Consider the following 22,702-nt stretch of genomic DNA (forward strand, 5'->3'; position numbering starts at 1 on the left):
TATATCCAAAAAGAAGCAAAATTCTCACACCCACTTGCAATCAAGGTCAAATAATTATCCCTCACCTCAAGACACCCTCATGTTTGTAACATTTTTCAATGTATTTCTTGTTAAGCTACATTGCAAAATAATGGATTCTTCTTTTCATTTTTCTTCCTCTCCTGACCTTTCAGATTGAGGACTAAGTTCTTGGGAATGGAAGAAAACTGCCATGCATTATTTTAACATGGGATGACTATAATGTATTCACTACCAAACAGATTTGAGAAAGTCGTGACTTGGTCCAATGGCAAAGAGGTCCAGGATGACTGGAGGCTGACCTCTGCCCCACAGGCTTGGAATAGACACATGTAAAAATCTCCCTCAGTGTATTTGATAATATGGGACTGATGATGATGTTGTTTAAAACCCAGGGGGAACTTTAATCGACAATAACCTATGCTTTTCACCACTGATTTCAATGCAGTGCCACCACAGTTATTCTGAGTTTGACCACCTGAGACCATTGTGAGATAATGGAAGTCTGTGATTGCAGCATCTGCAGCTTTGATCAAAAGATTCTATATATAGTTGCAGGTCATTCAAAGAACTTCTTAAAATATTGACTTTAATAATGGAGTCCCAGATTCTCTTAGCCTGTAGTTTCCACATTACACCAGAGAGTTCTGGGACCCTGAACAGTGAATGGAGTGGGGAGGAGACACTCAAAAAAACCCACGCCATACAACACACATATAGCAGGATTCTGTTTGTTTTAATAGATGGACAAAACATCATGTTAATAAATAGATATTTTAAGCCAAACCATCAATGTCTGTTCATAAGGAAATAGCAACATAGATAATAGCCTTTATAAAAAGACTGAGGTTGGGCATGCAATGCTGAAAAGTTAATTTGATATTTGTTAATGCTTTATGTTACTATGGTGACAGCGGAATTATAGCCACATGGGAGGAAGGGTGTGATAGCATTGCAGAGGGTTTAAAGCAGATTCAGGAGGAAATTTTCAGGACTGGAGAATTATAATTATTCTAAAAGATTATCTAGACAAGCATTATTTTTCTTCAGATTATTTTCCTTGGAAAAGCGGAGCCTGAGTGGATTGGTTAAAACAACACAAGTGACAAATAAAGGGAATGAGAAGGGTCAGTTTCCCTCGGCATACATGAAAATAACTGTGGAACATTGATTTGTGGTAAATGATAGAAAATGATAAAGGATGTGAGGGCCAAAAAAATAACAGATTAGTAAAAATGAAACATTGCTGGAAGGGAGTTAGAGGCAAAAAAAGGAAACACATTGCATTTAAAAGTACCAGGATATCTATTTGATATAATTTAACATACAAGGTTATAGATGAAGACGTAGAAATTCAAATTAAGTACTTTTTTTCCAGTCAGCTTGAATTTATTGGTCCGAATGAGCTTTGTGGTTCTACGAAAAAGCACAATGGTAAGAACAAGTATTCTCGACAGGAGCATAAAATTATGATAGGAAATAAATGTTCAGATATATTTACTCATGGCTATCTTAAACTGTAAAATTCCAAACTTGAAATTCAATAATTGTGTACATCTTGATATCAATTGACACATTATAAATGATCAGTTGCTGTCAGGAAATACTTGTTTTTTTTTGCCTGACTCCTTTTATATATTGATATAAAAATATTTTGTAAAAGAAATTCAACAGCCTAATAGTTCTTCATTAAGAGACAATGGTACTAATTTGGTTGGCATGGAAAACTTGGGGCAAAGTATTTGTGTCTTTGTTATAAAATTCTATGATTCCAATGTTTTATTGGTTTGGTGGCAGAAGATTGAATTTTGACAAATAAGATGTGCCTCTAAATTGGTTCAAATGTAGTGCAACTGGGGCAAGCTGGTCAACTTATCAGAACACTTTTGAAAGTAATGGAACTAGAAACATTTCACAGAAACAAAGTATGGATTCATTCTGACACCAGGGATTCCCAGTTATCTATAAGACACATCAGGAGTATAATGGAAAGCTCTTCACTTTTCCAGTTAACTGCACCTCCAATAATTTTCAAGAGGCTTAACTAAGCAGCGTTCTTGATCGTCATCACATCCAACACCCAACAATCCATTCCCTTTGCAACTAGGATGCAATGACTTGAGTGTGTACCATCAATAAAACACCTTACATTTACCACCCACGCTATTCAAGGAGTATTCCTAAATCCATAGTTTCAGCCATCATTAAGTACAAGGAAAGTAAGCATGTGGACATGAACCATATGCAGCTTCTCCTCCAAGTTTGTGGGTCTGGTGTACCCATACCCCTCTGTACTAAAAACACCATGGGGCATCTTCTGTGGAAAGATTGCAGTCGTGCAAGAAGATAAATTTCTTTCACCTTCTAAAGAGCAAATAGGCTTGGATAATAATTTTTAACAGTTCCAGAAATACCCTGAACTTCTGATTGAAAATTAAAGTGGGTGAATAGTTGTATTCTATGATATTGTTCTAAGATAAGTTGTTACTCATTTAGACATGAGATGAATTGATTTGAAGGTGAAAGTTTGTTACGTAAGCAGGATCAACCTGAGATGTTTGGATATGTTGAACACATGCCATCTATCCATTTCTGCTTCCACATATTAGTTTCTATGTTGTAGTTGTTGTTTAATTGGCACAAGCTTGATTCAAGTCATATAATTAATGTGACTAAGATTAATACAAAACGAGAAGATTGGGAAAACTTTAAAAAGCAACGAAGAATCACAAAGGAAGCAAAAAGAAAGGAAAGACAGATTATGAAAGTAAACAAGCACAAAATACAAAAATAGATAGTAAAAGTTTTTATAAATATAAAAACTGGGAAAGGGTGTCTATAGTCAACATTCAGTAGTTCCTATGGAAAATGAGAAGGGGGAATTAATATTGAGTAGTGTAGAAATGGCTGTCTTGTATTGTTCTTCACAATAGAGGGCACATTAAAATTATCATAAGAGATGTTATGCAATAAATACAATAAATCTGAAATGTGAAATCTTATGGATGCAATGGTAGGTGAGGACCACGATACAATTGCTGTCATTAAAGCAGAGGTACTGAGACAACTAATGGATCTAAAGGTACATAAGTCACTAGGTTCTGATGGAATTCACCCCAGGGCACTAATAAATATGCAGTACATTTAAGCAGAGTGGTTTATGATAATTTACCAACATTTTCTGAACACTGAGCCTGTCCCGATGGATTGGTAGAGAGCAAATGTTACATCACTGTTTAAAAAAAAGTGTAGACAAAAGGCAGGAAACTATAAGCCAGTTAAATTAACATCTGTAGTCAAGAAAATGCTTCAAGCTATCATTATTATTTTTTTTAAAATTAGACAAACAGCATAGAAATAGATCATTTTGGTTCACGAGTCCATGCAGTCGAATTTACACCCAATTAAACTACACCCCCGGTACATATCGAATGGTGGGAGGAAACCAGAGCCCCGGAGGAAGCCCATGCAGACATCGGGAGAATGTGCAAACTCTTTACAGACAGCACGGTTATTCGGACCCCAGTCCTGATTGCTGATGCTGTGAAGGTATTGAGTTAACCGCTACGCTAACCCTGCTGCCCCTATACTTAGGGAACAAATAGTGAGACATCTGGATAGAAATTGTTCCATCAGGAAGACACAGCATGCTTGACAAATTATTGGAGTTCTTTGGTTATATGATATGGGGTAATATATTAATATGGATAGAGGATTAGTTAACCAGGAGAAGGCAGAGAGTTGGGATGAAAGGTTATTTCTTTGGTTGGTAATCAATGGTGAGTGGAGTGCTGCATGGCCAGTAACAGTTTACAGTATACATTAATGATTTGGAAGAAGGGACCAAGTGTTGATTATCTAAGTCTGTTTTAATTTAATTTAAAAGGGTGAATCCTCGCAAGGCATCAGGCCCTGATGATGTACCTGGCAGGGCATTGAAAATCTGTGCCAACCAATTATCCGCAGTGTTTACACACATTTTAAACCTCTCATTGCTCCGGTCAGAGGTTCCCACCTACTTCAAAAGGATATCAATCATCCCGGTACCCAAGTAGATTATTGTGAACTGCCTCAATGACTACTGCCCAGTAACACTAACATCTACTGCGATGAAATGCTTTGAGAGGCTAGTCATAGCCAGAATTAACATGTACCTAGGCAAAGATCTGGACCCATTGGAATTTGCCTATCGTCAAAATTGCTCCACAGCAAATGCAATATTGCTGGCTCACCACTCAGCTCTGGATCGCTTCAAAAAGGGCAGTTACGTAATCAGGATCTACCTGAAATTTTTGCTTTTCATCGACTACAGTTTGCCCTTCAATACCATTATTCCCTCAGTGCTGGTCAAGAAGCTACAAACTCTAGGCCTCTGTATCCATCTCTGCAACTGGATCCATGACTTTCTCATTGGAAGATCAAAGTCTGTACAAATTTGAAACAATGTGTCCTCCTCACTGATTAACAATGCAGGCACACCTCAAGGATGCGTGCTTAGCCACTGCTCTACTCATTATACACCAATGACTGTGTGGCCAAGTTTTCCGATGACACTACAGTTGTCAGCAGAATCACAAATAGTAATGAGGAAGCATACAGGAGAGAGATAGATCAGCTCATTGAATGGTGTAATGACAATAACCTTGCGCTCAACATCAGCAAAACTAAGGAGATGATTGTGGACTTCAGGAGGAAGTCAGGGGAATGTAACCCAGTCCTCATTCTTGGGTGACAACATTTCTGAGGATCTGTCCTAGAGCTTCAATGTTGATGTAATCACAAAGATGGCTCGTCAGCGACTAAACTTTGTGAGGTGTCTGAGGATATTTGTTATGTCACCAAAGACTCTTGTAAACTTCCAGAGAGACCATTCTGGTAGGTTGCATCACTGCCTAGCATGGAGGTGCCAACTCTCAGGACAACTACATACTCCAGAGTATTGCTAACTCGGCCTGTGACATTACAGGCACCAGACTTCACTTTATCGCGGACATGAGGCAATATCTTAAGAAAAGCAGCCTCTATCTTCAAATAACCCACCACCCAGGCCATGTCCTATTCATTCTGCTACCATCAGGAAAGAGGTACAGGAGAGTAAAGGCGAGCACTCAATGTACAAGGACAGCTTGCTCCCCATTGCCATCGGATTTCTGAAAAATCAATGAACCAACCTCACTGCCTTACTTTTCATCCACTATTATTTTTTTTGTAGATAGTTATATGAATGTTTGCTGCTGCAACACCGAATTTCATTACTTGTTCATGACAGTAAGTTTGAATGCTGATGACATAAAATTGAGAGGAAATTTTGCAGAGAATGCAGTGTGTCTGAGGAGAATTAGACATATGTTAAGGGTCTGGTAGATGGAGTACAATGTGGGTAAATGTGAGGCTATCCATTTTGAAAAGAAAAATAGAAGATAATTTTACTATTTAAAGGAAAGATTACAGCATGTTGTTCTGCAGAAGGTCTTCTGAATATTTGTGCATGAATTGCAAAAACTTGGTTTGCAGGTGCAATAGGTAATCAGTTAGCATTTTTACACAGAAACATCAGAATTACACTGAAAAACAAATTAGCATACATTCATCAGGTGTGCCCCGATGTGGTCGTTTACACAGGGGCACTTTTACACAGCCTACTTGTGTTGCGGAGTTTTTCGGAGGGTTAAACATCGATTTCATTAGGCTTGTTTCTTACAAAGTGGCTGCGGTCAATTTACACAGTAGCCACTCCATAAAAATGTGTAGGGGTACGAGTGGAAAAATTACGGGATGGAATTTGCATAAAAAATTCCGTCCCAACATTTTTACACTGTCACCTGAGCAAAAATTTTCCTGAAATTTTGAGTAGCAGTGTAAAAGTGTCTAATGAGACAAATGGAATGTTGGTCTTCATTGGTAGAGGAATTGAACTTAAGAGCAGGGAGGTTTGTACTGCTCAACTGTATTTTTCTTGGTCCAACGTTAGTTGGAGTGTTGCCTTAGTCTAACAAAGGATTTTGTTAAGGAGTCGATAATTAGGCAGGACTTTAACTTAAGGCTAAAGAGGCTCCAGTCAATTAATGTTGAAAATGCAGTTAATCATCACAGATTAATGACATGAAATGGAGATTTCATGCAACCCCACTGGCAAGGTTTGCATCTGGCACCTGATGCCAGCTAATAGTAGCATAAGGAGCAAGAAGAGATCTGATAGTAACGAAGGCCAACATAACAAATATAGTAATCTCTGCTTCCCAGACTTCGCTGCTGAGAAGAAAATGTTTTCAGGACCATCTGTGACTTTAAACTCCCTCTGCTCACGAATTAAAGGAGCACTGAGTGCAAAACTTCAAAGGAAAACATTATTTTTTTCTTTGGAGGCATATTCTGAAAGTCCATGGTTAATTGTAGTTTGCATTATTTCACACTGCATTATCAAATCAAGTTTATTGTCATCTGATTGTACAAGTACAATCATTCTCTGGACCTCTGTGCCAAACATCCAGACACACAACCAGGCGTAACACACATACAGATAAATATTACATATGCGGGATAAGTATTTTATCGATACAAACAAATAAATATTGTTTTGTACGAATGAGAGCCTTGGATGGTCAATGTGAGCAGGTCCTTTGGTCATTATCATCAGATATGCTAATTTTAATGCTGAAAATGAAAAACCAAACTGCATATCGGAAATAAAAATTGAAAATTGTGTGTAGTATCTGTGGAGAGAGAAACCAAATTGATATTTCTGCTCAATAAAACAGAAAATGCTGAGACCATTCAACAGATTACAACGAGTATTTCCAAAATCATCTGATTTAATTTCAGATTTCTAGTGTCTGTAGTTTATTGACTAATTTTTCAGATGATAGGGTTATTGACTGGAAATGCAAACTCTGTTTCTCTCTCCACAGGTGCTACCTGATTTGCTGAGTGTTTCCAATATTTTCTCTTTTATTTCTTATTTATTAATATTTACCAGGTCAACCGAGATACTTGATGTGAATATATTCATGTTTAATGTTCACGTAATGTGATCACATGTAACAAGGCACAGTCAGATTGTTTATTGAGCAAACCATAAGCAAAACTCTGTAAAGAGTTCAGCAATGATTATGTTCTCCCCATGTCAGCATGGGTTTCCCACGGGTGCTCTGGTTTCCTCCCACATTTCAAAGACGTATGGGTTAGCAGGTTAATTGTTGTCACATGAGTGTATTTGGGCAGGCAAAGGCTTGTTACTGCACTGTATCTCTAAATTCCTTTCAACAAGTAACTACCACAAAAGCAGGGTGAAGTTAATAGCAGAGCAGCATTTAAGAGGAAACTGAATAAACAAAATAAAAGGGATTTATAGATGGAATATGATGAAGATTATCTGCAGGATAATGGAGCATACATAGACTGTGTTCAGAAATCTCTCCAAAAAATATTTGTAAAGACCAATGACCTAAAGAGATAATAAACTAAGCAGGCATTGGTTTATAGTAAAACCGCTTACTGTGGTCTGTAATCAATGTTACCTGTGTGACTATAGAATTCTCTTTTAACAATGGAGAAGGGAAAATGAAAGAGAGAGTGGGTCTGATCATCATTTATTCTGCTACAGATCTATGCAGATAGAAGTTAGTAATTATCAATACATCTCATTTCCTTGCTTGATTGTCCACATAGGCATCATATTTTAAAAGCCTTCCATTTACTCTCTAATTCCTCATTCCGTCTGTCAGGCCCTCTCAACCCTGATATCAAAGTGCCTTTAATGGTCTTGAAGGCAAGTGCTTTTGAAGCTTTCTCTGACTGCTGTTCACGGCCAACAATCCAACTAATTCAATTTTAGCCAGAAAGAAATCCAGCCACGGAATACCTGAGTTTTGGGTGTTAGCCCAAAAACATCAACTGGCTCAGTGGGACATTCTCTCACCCTGGGATGGAAGATTGTGAGATCCATATTTTCTAATGATGTAGAAGGAGAATACTTTGGCTCATCAAACCTATGCCAGGTGAAGTTTTTAAAATTCAAATATAAACTTGTCATAATTTTAAAAAAATACAAAGGAAAACAATGCAATGCTTTTCTTACATTCTTAGTGTCAGATGCTGTATAAATTCATATTGCTATTTTGTCTATAAATTTTGATTCTGTTCATTGTAGTGTTTGCCAGTCATTCTTCTATAAAACACCAATGCCATTATTGTGGCACCCTGGGTGGATGCCTCGGGTGACTAGAGGCTTCTCCTCTGGTCTCAGCTCTTCAATTTCCAGTAACAGATGAACCTTGCACTGTGTCAATTCCATGCAAAACCTTTGTGTTTGATGCTTGAGCGCATCCCTCAGCATATAAATCTGCAGTCTGAAGAGTTATTCCATTCCCAATATTTTTTTTTCCGACAATCTATACCCAAATTCCCATCACAAGCTTCCAGGTCCCACCATTCACTTGTACATTCAAGGTTGATTTATGATGATAAATTAAGCACCATGTTTAATTATGTGGGACCATGTGGGAGGAAGCCAGCGAATCTGGGGTAAACCCATGGAGTCACAAGTAGAACTTGCAAGCTTCACATAGAGAGCACTGTAGGTCTTTAGAGCATTAGGGCAGCAACTCCTCCAGCTGATCCACTGGGCCAACCACACCTTTGCTGACACGGTCATCCAAGGCTATATACATGGAGAATTTGTGAAGAGCTTCATCATATTGGGGGAGGGGGGTTTATGAATCATACTGATATTATTCATTCTCAGTGAATTATAGATTTCTTTTCTTGTAAAACAAGTATCTGAATTGTATTCCAATCACTGAAGTAATTTTAGAACTTTAGCCCATCTGTCAGCATTTCCCCACAGATGAGGGATATTGCAGGAAGTGTAAACTTCAAGGAGAGCCATGAATTGTTGAGTTTTCCACTACTGAGAAGACCAGAGATTTTGCTCATTAGCAGTTAGGTTTGCAATGCCTTGGGGCAGAGCTTGGAATGAAACCCTGTAAACTTGCAATTACCTCATTGGGAAAATTGAATTCTGTTTCTACTCCTGAGCTAGACTGCATAATTTCTTGCTTAGTCGATATCTCTCATTTGACAGTTCAGATTAACCCCTTTTTTTTAACTTCCTAAACATTTATGACTATATTTTACTGTTTGATGTCACTAGGTTCTTCATTTTATTATGCTTCATTAATATGTAGTGTTCATTTTGGTTAAAGCCAAACCCCTGACAAGTGTAATACATTTTCAGATACCAAGGTACAACATGTTTTCACAAAGCGTGTGCTTTTTTTCCCCCTTGCAGTGAGATGTATCGTCATGGCCATACATAGAAATTCACCCTTGAGGCTTATTAGTATCAATGGCCTTCTGCTTTGTCACTGAGTTAAAACTATAACAGAGAAGCTTGAAACATAAATCTAACCTGGTTATCCATAAAGTGTTAAAAAAGAAATATGCTCCTAATGTCCTAAATAGTAGATGCAGTTGCTGTTAAAACTGGTTGAATATACCTTTCATGATTAAATTTTGCTTCGTTTTGGGGCTGTAGCCTATTAATTTCTGTGTGTGACCAAATCTCAAGGGTATATTGTTTAAAGAGGCAACATGAGTGGCTTTGATGTATTGTTAATAGAATGCATTGATTTGATCAAAGAATGTAAAACAAGGCATATAAATTGTACTGCATTGCCTGTATATATTTTTATGAATAAAATACATATTTTGAAAATTACACCACCAGAAAATTGTTTCTTCAACTAACTCATCCTGGATTTAGACCCAATGCCTCCTGAGCAGCTGGGAATATCATTCCACAGGATATGATTCACCAGGTCTCGAAGTTGCATCACAGCTCCAGCAACCTGCATCCGATCCTGACCAAGAATGCTGTCTGTGTGGAGTTTGCGTGTTCTCCTGGTTTCCCCCACACACCCCACACATCCTATTGGAATTTTGTCTTTGGCCCTTATCTTTACTATTTATTTTTAAAATTTAAATTTACAGTACAAATTCATCAATGCCATTTACTGAACAGTGGAAACTTGTATGTGCAGATATTTTTCACTTAACTGAAAGTAGCAAATGCCGAAAAATACTCAGCAGCTCAGACGGCAGCTCTGAAGAGAACAAGTTTTCAAACTGATGACAATTCTTAAAAACTGCTGTTGCACTCCCTTTTATTTCAGTGTTTTAAATGAGTTGCGTGCTGTGAATTAAATTTTTTTTTGTTTAAATATGTCAATTTATTTGAATAGTATTTATAGATCTCTGTCAGATGCATTTAGCAGTTGTTCAAAGATTTGTTAACCACCAGGGAGCTATCACAACTAATCAAGATGTACAGGGGCAAAGAATTAGGATCCACTGCCATTTGTAGCCCAGTCCATCTCACCTGATGATTCTGGGTATGTTACCACATAGAGAAAGTGAATGTAGGCAGGCAGAGATTGGTGATGGTGAGTCCAGACAATAGGCCAGGTGCAGAACATCCTAGCAAAGATTATCAGTCTCTATCAATGCAAATTACCTTCAAGATATTAAGCTAATATCACATATGCTCTCTCACATGGGACCATAGAAAATCCCTTTTGAATAAGAACTTGGAAGTTCTCCCAGTGCTCAATGAAATGATTATCCTTTCAGCAACACAGATGGTTTAGTCATTTGTGGGATCTTGCTGTGCACAGGTTGGCTGTTTCATTATTTACATCACAACATGGCTATTCTTCAGAAGTTCAATGACTATGTAACATTTTGCAACATCCGGAAAAATACTATGCTTTGTTGTTTCTTGAAACCACCAGAAAACAGAGCTGAGCTACATTAAGCATTAATCAATGTTAAATATTACGAGGCAGGCACTTTAAACAGCCAGATGGTGTGATGAGAAGCATTTATGTGCTTAACTACAACTTTTATTGCTTCTTTCCTGATATTAAGCAGATGTTGCTCTTTAGTTTTACAAGTAATTTCCTTTTCTAAATGTGTTTTACTTTTTTTGTGTAGTAAAGTGTTGTGTATAAATTAATACAATGTTGCATCAAACATTGTAAAATAAAAAAAAATATTGGAGCAGGGATTTGGTCAAGCTGTAAATGGAGAATTGCAGTAAGTTTATTTTTTTTAAATATTTAGACATGCAGCACGGTATCAGGCCATTTCGGTCCACGAGTCTATCCCGTCCAATTTACACCCAATTAACCTACACCACCAGTATATTTCGAATGGTGAGAGGAAACTAGAGACCCAGGGGAAAATCCATGCAGCCATGGGGAGAACATACAAAGTCTTTACAGACAGCGCGGGATTTGAACACCTGTCCCTGGTGTTGAAAAGGTGTTGGCTAACTGCTACACCAACCCTGCTAGCTGAAAGGTCTCCTTATTTTCAGAAAGATATAATTGTCCTGGAGGCAGTTCAGGGAAGGTTCCTCTGGGGATACAACCACTACACTGGCCTTAGTCCTGCCAACCTACAAGAGGGAACAACCACTGTACCTGCAGGTAGGCAACCTGGGAGGCTGGCCTCACCTGCCTGCTGTCAGTCATTGGCCCATATAAAGACTTGAGGCAGCCCATTCAGGAACAGTCAGACACAAGGAAACAGCAAGATACTGAGACCTGGCATATACCAGTTTAAGCTGGTATACAGTCCGTGCACTTTGTGTCAGAATTCTTTGCACAGAAGCGCTCAATTTAATTTGCTTAAAATTAAAGGACCATGGAGAAGTTTCTCAACATCGAGAGGCTGAATATTGACCCTCAGTATCTGGATGCTCCAACATATTTTGAGATCTGGAAATATGCGATCGAGGTGATCATCCACCGATAGGCTGAGGTCATAATACAAACCAGAAAAAAAATCATGGTACTATGCACCAAGCTGGGCCCACGTGCTCTTCAGGCTATCTGAGATTGCACAGATTTTGAACCAACAATGGAAGGCATGTACCGGTCTTTGAAGAACATACTTATGCCTGGTACCTGCTCAGCATCAGACTACAGGAGCCAGGTGAGAAGGCAGATGCTTACCTGGGGGCATTGCGAGAGCTAGCACGCTGGTGCACGATCGAATCTGGGGTGACTGCTGGGGAGGTGGAGTGACTCATCCAAGATGCCTGTGTACGAAGGTTGTGGTCAAGGGCAACCCGACAGAGGCTGTTGGAGGAGAATAATGTCTCCCTTCCCAGGATCATGGAGGTGGTCCGCTCCCTAGAAGCTGCAGCTCACTACGTGGAGGTCTTCAATGCTCGCCTCCCCCATTCTTTGGCCTGGCTGATGCTGACAGCAGCAGTCGCTGAGGGGTTCCACCTGGAAAAGACGATCACCATCACTGATGGAGTCCACCACTGTAAGCACAGAGGATCCAGGTGTAGGTCAGATAGGCGCCCCTGCAAAAAAATCACAGTGAAGAACTCACATTGCTCCCGATGGGGAAAGAAAGGCCACTTGGCTAAAGTGTGCCCCTCCAAACCCACCGGCAGTGGGGCAGTCCTCTGCCACCAACCGGGAGCCCTTCTCAACACTCTGGACATCCCCACGTGCAAATGCCATGGGCAGCGCCATTACTTCACCCGCCACTGATGGCGCCACCAATGAAGTCACTTCCAGTTGGGTTGCCAGACCCCACCAACTCCATGTGCATCTCCTGGATGGCGCCATCATGGGCCAGCCACCCCCTTCCACCACGAATTCAACTCGCTTGGCTCAGGACCTTTATCAAGACTGAGGTGAAACAGCTTCTGGTGGAAGGAGTTATAGAGCCCAGCACCAGCCCCTGGAGAATCCATGTCCTTGTCATAAAAGGGGGCAGCAAACCCAGGATGGTCATCAACTATAGCCAGACCATCAAGTGGTGCACCCAGCTGTACACCTACCCACTGCCCTGCATCACTGACATATTCAATGAGATAGCCTAGTACAAGGTTTTCTCCATGATTGACCTGAAGTTGGCCTACCATCAGCTCCCCATCCATGTCTGGAATAAACCTTAAACCACCTTTGAGACAGACAGATGCCTTTACCAGTTCCACCGGGTCGTTTGTGGTCACAAATGGAGTGTCCGTGTTTTAGAGGTAGACCAAAACAACCTAAGAGAGACTTTCCTGTACCTGGACAATGTCACCATCTGCAGCCATGACCAGCAGGACCACAATGCCAACCTGGAGAGATTTTCCCAGACAGCAGAGGCACTGAACCTCACTTACAACAGGGAGAAGTGCGTGTTCAGCACTACCTGTCTCGCCATCTTGGGTTGCATTGTGGAACATGGTGTCATCGGTCCCAACACCAAAAACATGTGCCCCCTAATGGAATTGCCCCTTCCCTACATGCTCAAGGCCATCTGCAGGTGCCTAGGGCTCTTCTCTTACTTCTTCCAGTGGGTCCCCCACTTCTCAGACAAGGTCCACCCACTGACACAGCCACCACTTTTCCCCTCCCCAGTGAGGGGCAAGTGGCCTTTGTCCAAATCAGACAGGACCGCCATCACTACGACGCATGCTGTGGATGAGACCACCCCATTCTAAGTGAAGTGAGATGCCTCCGACTTTACCCTCGTGGCCACCCTCAATGAAGGGAGCCGACCCATGGCCTTTTTCTCCATGACCCTCCATGGTTCAGAGCTTGGGCACTCTGCCATCAAAAAGGAGGCCCAGGCAATCATGGAAGTGGTCCGCCACTGCCGCCACTATTTGGCAGGCAGGAGCTTCACCCTTCTCACAGACCAGCATGCAGTGGCATTCATGTTTCAGCACCACCCACAGAGGCAAGACCAAAAACAACAAAATCTTGCATTGGAGAGTTGAGCTGGCCAATTCAGCTACCACATACAGTATAGGCAGGGGAAGCTCACCCGATGCGCTCTCCTGGACCTGCCCCAGTGCATAGTCTGAACAACTTCAGGTGCTGCACGTTAACTTTTGCCACCTGGGTGTCACGCACCTGTACCACTTCATTAAAAAACCACACATCTTCTGCTCACCACAGGCCCACGTATTAAAGGCCACAGCCTTTTGAGCGACTCAACATCAACTTCAAGGGATCACTGCCTTCCATGAATAAGAACATCTATTTCCTCTGGTCATAGACGAGTACTCAAGTTTTTCCTTCGCTATCCCTTACCCTGACATCTCCACTGCCTCTGTTATCAAAGCATTAATGCAGATCTTCACCTTGTTTGGATACTCGGCCTTCATCCGCAGCATCTGGGGGTCCAGCTTAATGAGTGAGGAGCTGCATCAGCACCTGGCGGTGCAAGGCATTGCAGCTAGTCACACGACTAGCTACAACCCTAGGGACAATGGGCAGATGGAACATAAAACTAGGGTAATCTGGAAGGCAATCCTCTAGGCCCTGAGGTCGAAGGATGGTCTATTACCCATTGGCAAAAGGCCCTCGCCGAGGTGCTCCATGCCATACAGTTGCTCTTGTGTATGACCACCAATCAGACCCCTCACAAACGCCTTTTCTCCTTTCCTAGAAATCAGTGACTTACACTGGCTGATATCTCCAGGGCCAGTACTCCTCTGTAAACACATGAGTATCCATAAATCTGACCCATTGGTTGAGCAGATGCACCTCCTTCAGGCAAACCCAAGTTATACCTACGTCAGGTTCCCCAGTGGACGTGAGGACACCATCTCGACCATGGACCTGGCACCAGTAGGGGCCCAGCCCTACCCACCCTGGAAAACCTGGCCCATCCAGGATCGCCGGTAACTGACACCCTCTCTCCACCTCTCCAGAGGGCCCCACTTCCTACGGACCTACCCCGCACCTACACCCCCACTACGATAATTGTTCCTCCTGTGGAGGAACCTAAAACTCAAATGCAAAGTCTGAGAATATCAACGGATTCATACAATGTGAAAACTGACCCTTTGACAGAGTCCCAATGACTCTCATGCACCTATTGCTGATTCTTCCCCCCTTCCCACCCCACATTCCCATCAATACTCCTTCGAGCCTGTCACTCAACTGATGCACATTAAGATCAGCTCACAGCAGCCAGCTTACCAACCACCCACAGGTCTCAGAATGTGGGAGGAAGCTGGAACACCCGGAGGCAATACATGCAATACAGGAAGATCATGAAGACTCGGCACAGTCAGAAATGGTGGTTAGGAATGAACCCAGATCACCTCAGATTCAGACTTCAGATTCTAGATCTATTGTCAGAATACATACATGACATCACATACAATCTTGAGATTTGTTTTCCTGCCGGTGAGGCAGAATCACCACTTGTTTGATAGTCCAAAAAAAACCTGTACACATAATGAGGCATGGGCACTACCTGGTGCACGACAGTGCCTCCCTTGTTAGATATATTCCATTTCCTCAACCAGGGTGACAAATCTACAAAGTCAAGGTTGAATGAGATACTGTAATTTTAGTTTTCTTCTCCATGAAATCAATCAACTTTGCACATCTCCTTTGCAAGTTTAAAGGTAATATCTGCTTTCAGCAGATCGATTTACAGACTAATTGAAAGATGGAGCATATAGATAAGGTGAATAGTCACAGCCTTTTTCAGTGGGTAAAATTAAAAGGCAAAGATTTCAGGTGAGGGGGAAGGATTTAAAGGGAACTCAAGATGGATTTTTTTTCCTCAGAGGGTGGTGGTTATATGGAACTAGCTGACAGAGAAAGTGGTAGGGGCAATTACAAGATTTTAGTGGGAATAAGACCAAATAAGTGCAGGCAAATGAAACTAGTGCAGGTAAGGCAACATGGCCATCACTTATGAGTTGTGCCAAAGGGCCTGTTTCTGTGATAACTGGAGGCCATTTAGTCCAAGATCACGAAAATCATTCAGAAAACAATCCAGTAAAATCCTGCTCATATGGCTCTTCCACATATCCTTGCAATTTCCCCTTGAAATATTTTTCTCATTGATACAGTATCAATAATACCAAAAGTCTGGAGTTGCTGGACGACCACAAGTCTTGGACCATGCTCCTGTTCTGGCCCAATCCCAGGACTCATACTGAGAGAAGGACTTGGCTTAACTGCCTTTATTAGGAGTTTCCAGTAGTTGGGGTGACTGAGGGAAGGCAGGCCAACCATACATATGAACCAAACATATGCACACTGCCAGTAACTAAGTAACAGTAAACAGTGGTGTATTACCACGCTCATCTCTTGCACTGGTCACCATTGAATCTGTGTCCTCCAGCTCCTTTAAATTGGATGATTCATTACTTCATTCAACTATTCAAATATTCACAGGTAACCACATTCAGAACTGTAACATAGAGGATAATCTAACTGATCAATCAGGATGCTACACTGTTTGGAATTTATAGGTTGTCAATCAAAATCATACCTGCATACAAAATAAATCCCCTTCTGATTGGTTATCTTCCAACGAAATCATGTGTCACAATTCCCCATTCAAAGCCACCTTTCGATTAGTCATCTTCATCACCTGAAATCACATGATTTGATAAATGTGCTATCCTCTTCCCCAGGTGTATAAAAAACAGCACATATGATTTCCTTTTTCTGTTTCCTGAGCCTGCTTCTGGCTATGTGGGCAGAGCCAGAGGACAATTTGTGAGGTGTGTACTGTAAGGGGAGAGTTGACAGGGTAGGGTTATATTTTGGTTCACCAGTTTATCATTCTGCAGTTAACTAGCTTTTTAATGCTTATTTCATTACCTAGCTATAATATACATAATTATGTACTACATTCATTAATTTCACATTTCAGTAATAGTGTCATTATGTATGAAACTTACATATGTCTCATCTGGGGTTGTGACTTGTGACATGAAAAAAAGATGAAGTTCCACGGAATCACCCAGCATCAGAGAGGAGGTGATGGCATCACAGTTGCTTTTGGTTCCCCAGATGCCAGGCTCCCAGTGCTTCACAGGAGACTGAGCACACATTTCAAAACACCAGGAGGTTAGTCAAATAGAGGAAGGAATGAATCTAGAAAGTTCTTCCAAGGCCAGGCGATAACATTAAAAAAAAATCTATGAGGTTCGACTTTGATTGCACAAGGGAACTAAAGAGTTTAAAAATTGTTGAAAAGGCAGCACTTTTGGAGAAGATGCTCAAGACAGCAGTCGCTCCCCTATGCCACTGTGTACCGTGCCTGTACATCGGGGTTGGGGGTGGTGGGGGGAGGAGGAGGTGGCAGGTGCTGTTTCTTCTAATCCTCAGACATCTAAATATCTCCTCTAGCTATTTGTAGTTTAGTGAACTTGCATGTTAGCAAAATTGGTTCTGCCTCTGGTTTCATATTTGTTATAAATTGTAAATAAAATGTATGTTTTGCTGCTAGCATGAGATCAGGGTTGTAACTCTGAACTCTCATTTTGCTACCTCATTCCTCTCCAGCACAATTACATCTGGGGTCCAATTCTCCAGACCTACGTAGTTCGTGTTTTGGAGTAGGAACCCCAATTGAATGAGAAATTCTGAGTGGAATGAAAAAGGTATATTTTTGTGTGGAAGGACCAGCAGATTGGGCAAAATTGCAGCCATGGGGATGCATTGCAATATTAGTGACAAAAAGTAAAATGTAACAAATAAAGAGCTTGTGGTGAAATGCAAGATCAGGATCAGGATTTTCCAGTGGCCAGTGGGCACAAAGACCTGTGGGAGGCATGCGACTTCAGAGGTTGGGTGATTATGATAGCGGCCAACTGTTATTATTTAAACTCATTCAAAGATTCTATTAAACAGTTCTGTTGGTTCAGCTCACAGACAACTTCTGTTGCATGCCAGATTACCATTGATGCAACAAAGTACTACGATGTCATTGAATCTCAGAACCAAGAAACCTCAGGACATATTGTTCCCTTCTTACATCAGCCTCCAGCCAATGACAGGTATAAAGCCATATGTATTTTCAGCCTTTCCCCACACAGCAAGGCAGCACAACTTCTCTATATGGATAGCCTGAGTGACCAGACTCCTTCCAAACTAAGGAAGGAAATGCTACTGCTCATGGATGGACACAACCCGTTTGCTTTTCAAGAGGTTTTTCTCAAGCAAATGCCAAAAGACATCTGTTTGCTGCTTGCAAATGACCACCTATCACTTAGCAGCCTGAATTGATGAGTTGTGACACACTAAGCAGCATGGTGGACTTTCAGTTGGGTGCATAGCAGTGCCTTGGCAAAGGGCACAAACCCTGTCCGCTCCGGATAGCGATGCTGTATCAGACTTGATTGGACAGAGCATTGGTGCTATTACCATCAGAGATTGGGAGCTGTAGCCTACCGCTGCTGTTCCCCTGCACACATCTGTGACGACCAGTCACAAGGACAACTTCCTTTTCCTCTGGGATTGATGCTCAGGATGTCAATTCTTGATTGACAATGGAGCAGAAGTTAGCATGTTTCCCTCCTCCAACCCAGACAGATGTTCAGGAAAGAATGACCCTCCTCTCACGGCCACCAACAACAGCTGTATCCGGACATATGGGTCACGGTCAATTCTATTCAATTTTGGCATGTCAAAGTTCAGCTGGCTCTTCACTGTTGCTGATGTATCCTGGGAGCTGAATTTTTTTTAAGAGCACACTCCCTTCTAGTAGATCTCAAAGGTTGTTGCCTAGTTAATTTGAAGACTTTTCAGTCTCAAGCCTTGCACTCAGTGCCTTTGCCCACATCTTGCCTTCACTTAGTGACACTAGCACATTAAATATGTTAGAATCCTAGCAGAAATCCCCAACCGAAACATGGAGTACAGCACCACGTTCCGACTAATGGACATCCCCTGCATGCTTAAGTGTGCAGGCTTCCTCTCGCTAAAGGTGAATTCTGACACATGGAGGAAATGAGGATTGTTCACCACTGTGACAGCCCTTCAGCCACACCACTGGATATAGTACCTAAGGCGTCTGGATAGTGGAGACCTTGTGGGAACTTTTGGTATTTGAATGACATCATTGCGACAGATCACTACCTGGTTCCCCTTATATAGGATTTCTCTGTGATCCTTCATAATGCTAAGATTTTCTCCAAAATCAACCTGGTATGTGGGTACCATCAGATCCCAGTTCACCCGGATACATTCCTAAGACTGCCTTGATTAACATGTTTTGGCTATTTAAATTCATCCGTACGCTTTTGGGTTTAAAATAATGTGGACCAGACATTACAACGCCTAATGAACACAGTTACCCTGGGACTGAATTTCATTTGGACGACATCCTTTTCACCAGTCACTCATGCCAGCAGCACCGGGCCCATCTACGTCAACTGTCAGTGGCGAGGTGACAATGAGTTAGTGATGAACTTGGCCAAATTCCATTTTGGACTCTCATCGATCAATTTCATTGGCCATCACATTAGTCAAATTTCCAAGACCCTCTATCATTAAAGGCCTGCAGCAGTTTGTTGGTATGATCATTGGTGCCATTGTTTCGTGCCAGCTACAGCCAAAGTTAGGCACCCCCCTTTTAAACAATTATCAGGACATCCCAAGGAACTGAAATAGATTGACTAGGTTGCTGTCGCATCCAAGACTGCCAAATGAGCAGCAGCAAGAGCCATGATGGTCGTGCACCCGAAGGTTGAGATTCCAACAGCTCTGACAGTGGATGCATCAGGCAATGCAATAGGTGGAGTCCTGGAGCAGCTCATCAATGACCTCTGGAAACTCCTAGCTTTCTTTAGTCATCATTTGAGACCATCAGAACAAAAGTACAGTGATTTTGACAGGGAGCTCCTTGCCCTCTACTTAGCCATATGACACTTTTGCTATTTTCTAGAGTGCAGAGGGTTCATCGTCTACACGGATCACAAGCTGTTGACTTTCACATTCAACAAGATGTCATATCCGTGGTCACCAGGACAACAATGACCACTCTCCTACATTTCAGAGTTTACGACTATGATAAAACACATTTCTGGGAAGAACAATCCAGTTGCCAACCCACTATCCCGCTCCACAATCACTTCCCTCTGTTCACCTGCTCCCGGTATAGACTACATGGCTTTGGAAGCAGCTCAGCAGGAAAATGAAGAGATGGTCACGTATTGCATGGCCATCTTGGGACTGAAATTGGAAGACATACATTTTGGTCCAGAAAATGCATTCCTGTCTTGTGACGTATCCACCAGCCAATTGAGGCCCATTGTACCTGCTGCATAGCGACATCGGGTGGTTTAGCCATGCACAGTTTGGCAAACCCTTTGATTAGGATGACAACAAGGCTCGTGGTGGGCAAATTCATATGGCATGATCTGCACAAGCAAGTCAGTACTTGGGCAAGGACATCCATTCAGTACCAGACCTCAAATGTTCAACACCACATCAAACCCCACTACAGGTTTTTACATACATATCTTTTTTCTTTGGCTTGGCTTCGCGGACGAGGATTTATGGAGGGGTATGTCCACGTCTGCTGCAGGCTCGTTGGTGACTGACAAGTCCGATGTGGGACAGACAGGCATGGTTGCAGCGGTTGCAAGGGAAAATTGGTTGGTTGGGGTTGGGTGTTGGGTTTTTCCTCCTTTATCTTTAGTCAGTGAGGTGGGCTCTGTGGTCTTCTTCAAAAGAGGTTGCTGCCCGCTGAACTGTGAGGCTCCAAGATGCATGGTTGGAGGCGATATCAGCCCACTGGCGGTGGTCAACGTGGCAGGCACCAAGAGATTTCTTTAAGCAGTCCTTCTACCTCTTCTTTGGTGCACCTCTGTCTCGGTGGCCAGTGGAGAGCTCACCATATAACACGATCTTGGAAAGGCGATGGTCCTCCATTCTGGAGATGTGACCCACCCAGCGCAGTTGGATCTTCAGCAGCATGGATTTGATGCTGTGGACTCTGCCAGCTCGAGTACTTTGATGTTGGTGATGAAGTCACTCCAATGAATGTTGAGGATTGAGCGGAGACAGCACTGATGGAAGCGTTCTAGGAGCCGTAGGTAATGCTGGTAGAGGACCCATGATTTGGAGCCGAACAGGAGCGTGGGTATGACAATGGCTGATCTTTGTGTGTTTCTTCAGGTGGTTGTTTTTCCAGACTCTTTTGTGTAGTCTTCCAAAGGTGCTATTTGCCTTGACGAGTCTGTTGTCTATCTCTTTATCAATCCTTGCATCCGATGAAATGGTGCAGCCGAGGTAGGTAAACTGGTTGACCGTTTTGAGTTCTGTGTGCCCGATGGAGATGTGGGGGGGGGGGTGGGGGGGATGGTAGTCAGGGTGGGGAGTTGGCTGATGGAGGACCTCAGTTTTCTTCAGGCTGACTTCCAGGCCAAACATTTTGGCAGTTTCTGGAAAACAGGACATCATGCGCAACTAAAGCAGCATCGTCTGCAAAGAGTAGTTCATGGACAAGTTGCTCTTGTGTCTTGGTGTGAGCTTGCAGGCGCCTCAGATTGAAGAGACTGCCATCCTTGCGGTACTGGATGTAAACAGCGTCTTTATTGTTGAGGTCTTTCATGACCTGTTTCAGCATCATGCTGAAGAAGATAGTAAAGAGGGTTGGTGCGAGGACGCAGCCTTGTTTCACGCCGTTGTCAATGGAGAAGGGTTCGGAGAGCCTATTGCTGTATCTGACCCGACCTTGTTTGTTTTCGTGCAGTTGGATAACCATGTTGAGGAACTTGGGGGGGCATCAAAGGCGCTCTAGTATTTGCCAAAGCCCTTTCCTTCTCACGGTGTCAAAGGCTTTGGTGAGGTCAACAAAGGTGATGTAGAGTCCTTTGTCTTGTTCTCTGCACTTTTCTTGGAGCTGTCTGAGGGCAAAGACCATGTCAGTAGTTCCTCTGTTTGCGCGAAACCCACACTGTGATTCTGGGAGGACATTTTCGGCGACACTAGGTATTAGTCTATTAAAAAGAATCCTAGCAAAGATTTTGCCTGCAATGGAGAGCAGCGTGATTCCCCTGTAGTTTGAGCAGTCTGATTTCTCGCCTTTGTTTTTGTACAGGGTGATGATGATGGCATCATGAAGGTCCTGAGGCAGCTTTCCTTGGTCCCAGCAGAGCATGAAAAATTCATGCAGTTTGGAATGCAGAGCTTTGCCGCCAGTCTTCCAGACCTCTGGGGTGGGGGGGGATTCCATCCATACCTGCTGGTTTGCCACTTTTCAGTTGTTCAATTGCCTTATATATCTCTTCCCGGGTAAGGACGTCATCCAGCTCTAGACCCAAGGGTTGTTGAGGGAGCTGGAGCAGGGCGGATTCTTGGACTGAGCGGTTGGCACTGAAAAGAGATTGGAAGTGTTCTGACCATCGATTGAGGATGGAGATCTTGTCGCTGAGGAGGACTTCGTCTTCTGAGCTGCGCAGAGGGCTTTGGACTTGGGGTGAGGGGCCGTACACCACCTTTAGTGTCTCATTAAAAAACCCTGAAGTCACCAATGTCAGCGCTAAGCTGGGTTCGTTTGGCGAGGCTAGTCCACCACTCATTTTGGATCTCCCAGAGTTTGCGCTGAAGATGGCTGCATGCGAGATGGAAGGCTCATTTTTTCTCTGGCCAGGAAGGCTCTGGAAGGTGAGCCTGGTGGGCAGATCACTTCTTTGCCAGCAGCTCCTGGATTTCCTGGTTGTTTTCGTCAAACCAGTCCTTGTTTTTCCTGGAGGAGAAGCCCAATACCTCTTCAGTGCATTGCAGTATGGCCGTTTTCAGCTGATCCCAGAGGGTTTCAGGAGACGCGTCCTTGAGGCAGTTTGCATCCTCGAGCTTTGCTTGGAGGTTTGCCAGGAAGTTTCCTCTCACTATGTCTGACTGCA

General features: G+C 42.5%; 2 long non-coding RNA genes across 2 annotated transcripts in view; one reads left to right on the plus strand and one right to left on the minus strand.

The window, feature by feature from the left end:
- Window positions 1–1,111, plus strand: part of LOC138739113 (uncharacterized) — a 41,550-nt gene extending 40,439 nt beyond the window's left edge. Inside the window, exon 3 of the long non-coding RNA XR_011342013.1 lies at window positions 174–1,111. This is a non-coding gene — a long non-coding RNA (uncharacterized lncRNA). The remainder of the gene's footprint in view (window positions 1–173) is intronic.
- LOC138739112 (uncharacterized) lies at window positions 736–19,251 on the minus strand. The gene is made up of 4 exons (XR_011342012.1): window positions 19,148–19,251; window positions 16,333–16,434; window positions 12,036–12,314; window positions 736–1,434 (listed from the first exon to the last, which is right to left on the minus strand). It is a non-coding gene; the product is annotated as an uncharacterized lncRNA (long non-coding RNA).
- Window positions 19,252–22,702: the final 3,451 nt, after the last annotated feature.

The sequence above is a fragment of the Narcine bancroftii genome, chromosome 7 (assembly GCF_036971445.1).
Source record: "Narcine bancroftii isolate sNarBan1 chromosome 7, sNarBan1.hap1, whole genome shotgun sequence".
NCBI lineage: Eukaryota > Metazoa > Chordata > Chondrichthyes > Torpediniformes > Narcinidae > Narcine > Narcine bancroftii.